The sequence below is a fragment of the Geotrypetes seraphini genome, chromosome 4 (genome assembly GCF_902459505.1).
Source record: "Geotrypetes seraphini chromosome 4, aGeoSer1.1, whole genome shotgun sequence".
Classification (NCBI taxonomy): Eukaryota; Metazoa; Chordata; class Amphibia; order Gymnophiona; family Dermophiidae; genus Geotrypetes; species Geotrypetes seraphini.
The window spans coordinates 18,237,131-18,243,784 of record NC_047087.1 but is presented as its reverse complement, the minus strand read 5'-3'; positions in this window follow the sequence as shown (position 1 = coordinate 18,243,784).

Here is a 6,654-nt window from a genome sequence, read left to right as displayed (position 1 = left end):
GGGAAAAATGCTTGATTACCTGATTGTAAAAACCGCTTAGATAACCTTGATAGGCGGTATATAAAATCCTAATAAGCTTGATAAAATCCTAATAAGCAATGTCCTAGTCCTTTCCAAGTCTTCTGCAAATCTCTAAAAACTTTCCTATTTGCAAAATATTTTAAAAATTAATTCCCTTTGCAACTTTTGATATAGTTTTATTAATTATTGTTAACCGTGTTGAGCTTCCTTTGGTTGATGACCCGGTAAATAAAGCTAAGTTTTAGTTTAGTTTAAATTAAATTAATATAATTAATCATAGACAGAAGCATGGCTACAGTGCTAGAGCGAACAGCGAAAAGAGGCACTGGAGATGTCAAATCCAACTGGTGGTCACAATGTCTTTTATTCATGGTTAACAGCATGAAACAATGATGAAATCCTAAAAATGCTTTGTTTGTTTTAGCATTTTTAGAATTTCATCATTGTTTCATTGTGTTAACCATTAATAAAAGACATTGTGACCACTAGTTGGATTTGACATCTCCAGTGCCTCTTTTCGGTGTTTGCTCTATTGTAGTTCAAGAGGTTTAGTACCTTCTTTCTTTTTCCCTCAATACAGTGCTAGTCAGGAAATGGGGGGAGGGTTATAAAGCTGAGGACTAACACACCCACAAGCCTGCACCAACCCCTGCTGGCAGGAGGTAGGAACTGCCGAGCAGGATCTTAATTATGCAGTCACTAAAAAATGGGAGAGGGGACTCCTTTTATTAGGAGAACCCAGTGGAAGAGGGTGCTGGCCTGGGCCAAAATATTTGAGCCCAAAAAATGGATATTTTATGCAGATTAATGAATCAAGCTGTCTAACTTAGCATCATAGTAGAGTGCCTTAGGTCGGTGGTCCTCAACCCTGTCCTGGAGGACCACCAGGCCAATTGGGTTTTTAGGCTAGCTCTAATGAATATACATGAGAGAGATTTGCATATAATGGAAGTGACAGGCATGCAAATCTGCTCCATGCATATTCATTAGGGTGATCCTGAAAACCCGATTGGCCTGGTGGTTCTCCAGGACAGGGTTGGGGACCACTGCCTTAGGTGACTTGTTTTACAGATGGTGACTAGCCTGAACTCACAGCAAATGGCAAACCTTTGGAGGCAGGGGATATTAGTCAGTGAGGGCAGAACATGCCTAACCTTGATTCACCACAGTGTCTTCATGGGCATTGATTGTTTACAAAGAATGTGCCAACCCAGCTTAGTCTCATCTTGCCCATATAGCATTGTTTGTAAATCAGGTTTTGCAGTGTGCAATCCAATTTCAATGCGATGAGAACCATTTTTTACCATAAAAGGCAAAAAGAGCTTCTGTTCAGTCACATGGTTGCTGGTGACATCACAGGCATGCTCACTCAGGTCTCTGAGGTAACCGGGGTTCTCGTGTACAGTTAGAGATCACCCCATTTACTGTACATAGAAGGGATTGCCATAGATGGTAATGTGGGACTGTAGTTTAGTGAATCTGAAACTCACTTGCCTGTAACTAGGGATGCAACAGGACTCGGTAAAAGTGTTTTGCCTGCTTTGCACTTCTGCACTGATGAGCAATTGCAAGAACTTCTCGAAGCTAGTTTATACAAATAAATAAATAACTAAATTTAAAAAAAGCATTTGACAGAGGGAGAGGGTGAAAAAGTCAGACTAGCAGACGTTGACCAAGTTCAAGCAAGAAAGGTGGTGTAAGGCCAATTTCCTCAGCTGCAAACGAGGAAGTGCGAGAGCGTTACAAAAGCAGCCTGTATTTGCTGAAAATCTGCAACTCATGTTTGAGTGTGTGTAGCATTTAAATAGACTATAACACACAGCAGAATACAATTAACTTGGGTGTGAAAAAACCTCCAGAAGCCTGAAAAATGTGGGCTGAAAGTTAGAGCATGTTTTATTTGCATGTTAGCTTTTCTTTTAGAATTCTAATACAGGAAGCGAACAGTATGCAGTACAAAAAAACAGTCTAAGACAAAATGTCCAGTAAAACTAGAGTAAAAAGAAACACTAAACTTAGCACAGCGTCTTACATCAGCCAGGTGTGCTAAAAATAGATGTAAAGTTTTTAAAAGAACACTTTTTACCATCATTGAGACCCCCTGGGACGGAGGCCCCTATAGACTTACCTGAATTTGGATTTCTCTTATGCATTTCTCAGTAATAGCTCCAGGCGAGTTATATTCAGGTACAGTAGGTATTTTCCAGTCCCCAGAGAGTTTACAGTCTAACGCTGGGTTTTACTAAGCTGTGATAGATAGCCCGGAATGCTAGCTGCTCGTAGACTTCCTCTGAGCATCGGAACAATGTCAGAGCATTTAGCGCACGGGTGTCCAACCGTTTGGCTTCCCTGGGCCGTATTGGCTGAAAAAATGTTTCTGGGGCTGCACAAATGCGCAAATGCTGCAGCAAGATAGAGGAGGGAGATGGAAAGATGGTAAACACCCAGGGGCAGCAGAGGAAAACACTGCATCGCCCTCGACTGGGGCCACACAAAATCCTTCACGGGGCCGCAGGTTGGACACCCCTGATTTAGCGCTTTGGACCATAGTAGAAGCCTCTATCGCTTAGTAAAAGGACGCCTAAGTTTGTACCTGAGGCAAGGGGGGGGGGGGTTAAGTAACTTGCCCAAAGTAATAAGGAGCATCACTGGGGTTTGAATCCTGGCTTCCCTCGTTCTCAGCCCACTGATCTATTAGGTTGCTCTTCAACTTTTCAATAGAAGCTCCTCTGATCTTCCCTGCTGGCCATTTTGAAAAGAGTTGCCCTCGCATGTCCCCTTTTTAGCCCCTCCAGCCCCCTTATCCCATCTTTTCCCTTTCAGCCCCAGCCCCCTTTTCTCACATGTCCCTTTTGCAGCCTCTTCACACATATCCCCTTTTCTGCCCCAGCCCCCTTCTCTTACACATCCCCATTGTCAGCTCCCAGCTCCTTTCTCTAACATGTTCCCTTTTTACAATACCGACCCCAGCTCCAGCCCCCTTCTTCCACCTACCCTTTTTTTCAGCCCCTACTTCCCTTCTCCTATTTTCTCCTTTTGCCTCTGAAGTGTGGCTTGGACCCATTTGCTCTGGAATACCGAAAGCATATCGTGTGCTGAGATGCTTCCCTGCTCGGCAGTTCTATTGTACTGCGCATGCGTTTTAATGTGGCAAGGAGGCACGGAGTTTCAATCATAGTGCGCATGCGCTAACATAAGAACATAAGACGTTGCCTCTGCTGGGTCAGACCAGAGGTCCATCTCGCCCAGCAGTCCGCTCCCGCGGTGGCCCATCAGGTCGATGACCTGTAAGGTGATTCTTGTCTAAAACCCTTTAATCCCCTATATTCTTCTAACTATACCCTTTCATAATCCTATCCCTACCTCTATCTATATCCCTCAATCCCTGTGTCCTTCAGGAATTTATCCAATCCTTCTTTGAAACCCCGTAGTGTACTCTGTCCTATCACAACCTCCGGAAGCGCATTCCAGGTGCCCACCCCCCTCTGAGTGAAAAAGAATTTCCTAGCATTGGTTCTAAACCTGTGCCCTTTCAACTTCTCTGAGTGCCCCCTTGTTCTTGTGGTTCCCAATAGGCTGAAGAATCTGTCCCTATCTACCTTCTCTATGCCTTTCAAGATCTTGAAAGTCTCTATCATGTCTCCCCTGAGTCTCCGCTTCTCCAGGGAGAAGAGCCCCAGCCTTTGCAACCTGTCTGCGTCTGAAAGGCTTTCCATAGCTTTTATCATTTTTGTCGCCCTTTTCTGAACCCTCTCAAGGTATTATTATTATTATAGATTCTCTATTAATTGTAGTTTTATGAAAGATTAAATACATATAAACTATTTTCTATCCCATGTTTTTCTTGTTAACACTGATGTCCTCCAAAAACAAATTTTAAAAACCTAGTAAGTGAATGGACGTGCAAGCGGTAGAAGATGACTTTCATAACGTACAGCACTAACGTATGTAACGTCACATAAGTACCACTGCATTTCAGAAATGTTATAAGTCAGCGCAATCCGCCCTCGAGCTGCACAGGAAACTGGAATCTGACCCCCAAATCTCTCTCACACTGACCCTAAGCCATCACCTTATATGCTATCAGTTGAAAACTTAAAGAGGTCACTGGGTGGAGGGGAAGGAAGGAGAAGGGACAGAGATGTGCAAATATGCTTGGAAAAGCATCAGATGAGGAAACTCTGAGAAGGGGAGAAGCGGGAAAATAATTTTTAGTGAAGGAAAGTATAATTAGCAAAAGAATCAAAACCCGAACCAGGAAAGAGCTGCAAAGCTATGTTATCTTACAGATCATTATCCTACAGCATACTACGGAGAGATTTTTTTCTGGCTTGAACCTGACCTGTGTCCCAAATACATTTTCCCAGAAGAGCTCAGAATGGGTTACAAGTTTACATACATAACAAAGCATGGTAAAAACATAACATGACAAACATGGTAAGGGGTGACCTGCAGGCAACATTTTCCAGCAGGGTCTGAGTTGTTGTAGCCTTAATTTCAGGTCAGTGTCTGAGCGCTGATTGGCTCAGGCACTGACAGGAAAGTAAGGCTTGACAGCTCAGACCCCCCCTTGATTCCTCCCTCCCACCATAAATGTATTATCATTTTTTCTTGCAGAGTTTTTGCTTCTGGGTTTGTAACTGTTCACCATGAGTTCCTGATTAAGTAATGAAATGTTCCTAGCTCTTCAGCACAAAGCAAAAAAAAGAAAAAAAAGGCCCTTGAATGTTTCTCCTGTAACTAGGGTTGGCAACCGGGCTGGCTCTAGGCCAACCACAATCTTGCACAAAACCTGAAATTAACACCCCTCCTTTCGGAGGTGTCGGCTGCAGCGACACTGCTCCTTCTGTTGCTAATGGAGGGACTAGCACAGCACCCCCCACCCACCCAGCTTCTCCTCCTCTGTCCCTACACACCATTATCCCTTTTCAACTCTTCTCTCCACCTCCCTGCATAGTATTGAAGGACATCTGGGGGAAGTGGATGAGTGGATTAGTAGATCAGGTGCCTCAGCACCCTGAGGAAGGGTTACCATATTTGTGAAGGGAAAAAAAAAAAGAGGACACATGGCCCCGCCCCCAGCCGCATCTCCTCTCTTCCCCCCCCCCCCCATTCATCCAGCATCTCTTCCCCTCTTCCATTCAGGGTCCCCTTTTTCTCTCCCATTCTGTAATCAGTCAAAAAAATACATTTTAAACCCACCTGTGGTCCGGCTATGGGGGCTGGAAACTTTCCCACGGTCCTAGCATGACCCATGGGTGGGTGTGGCATTGCTGCTCCGGCCTGGTGGGACCATAATAGCAGGAGGCAAGCAGATCAGCTGATTTTAGCTGATCTCCCAGCGGCCACAGCATTTGTTGATGCTGCATGCCAGCCGTCAGGGAAAGGGAGGAGAGGTTCGCTCATTCTGGTGCATAAGCAGCAATGAGGGTCGGGGATGGAGAGGAGGCCTAGAACACACGGGGGGGGGGGAGGGGGGCATACCAAAGATTAGGAAGGGGCCATGAAGAGCAGAGAGGGCTCTCTGAGCACTGCTGATAGCAGTGGAAAGGTGAATGGAGGTCCAGAAAACTGTTGGGCTGTGGCTGGGGTCCCGATGGGTGCGCTAAAACAGGTGGGGGTTCCAATTGCCGCCAGAGGTGGTGGAGATCCTGCGGGACCTGGCGAGGGGCAGGCCAGCATCCAAGAGTGGAATTACCAGATGTCCGGGTTTCCCTGGACAAAAGTAGTAAAATAAAAAAGCTGCCCAGCTACCCAACAAAGCCCTCAAAAAGAGGACATATCATCTGGTAACCCTGAGATTGTGAGTTCAATTCCCACTGAACCTCTTTGTGACTCTGTGCAATTCACAACCCTTCTTTGCCTCATTTAAACCACTTTGATTGTGTAAACCACACAGAAAAAGTGGTATAACTTTTCGAAAAGAAATCAAAACCCTAATTTTCAAAAAATTTATCCAGATATCTTAACCCAGGGGTGCCCAACGCGTCGATCACGATCGACCAGTAGCTCAGGAAGGCAACTCGAGTCGATCGCACTCGTGTTGCCGTCCTGATCTACGGGCCGATCAGCCTTCCTCTCCAGTGTTCTCCCTAGGGCCTTTTAGCTGGGCGATCCGCCCAGCTGTCATCTGCCGCTGCTGAACATTAAAAAATCCCAAAAAAACCGGCTTGGAGATTTCAGCCCCTAGCGAACTTATGCTCCGGGCTCTAACGTGTGCGTGCAGGCTTCTCTTCTCTTCCCTCCGAAACCGGAAGTTATGTCCGGGGAGGGGGAGGGGGGGAGATGGGAAGCCTGCATGCACATGTTGAGAGCCCTGAAGCAAGCGTTCGCTACGGGCTAATGCGGGAGACAGGTTAGTGAAGCATTTGTTCTTGTTCCTGCCGGGTCCTGCCTACTTTCTGTTTCCGCGAAGGCAGGACCCGGCAGCATTTCCCCCAATAGGTTGATCACGATCTTGGGCTGATCAGCCTTCCTCTTCCCGACGGCAGAATTGACGTCGGGGAGAGGAATGCTGGTTGGCCGAAGCAGGGAGAGCTTGGGGCCTGTTATTGGTGGCGTTTGGGTCCTGGTCCCCGATGGTAATGGCAGTGGCAGTGGCTTGGGGGAGGGCAGGGAGAAAGAAGGAAAGAA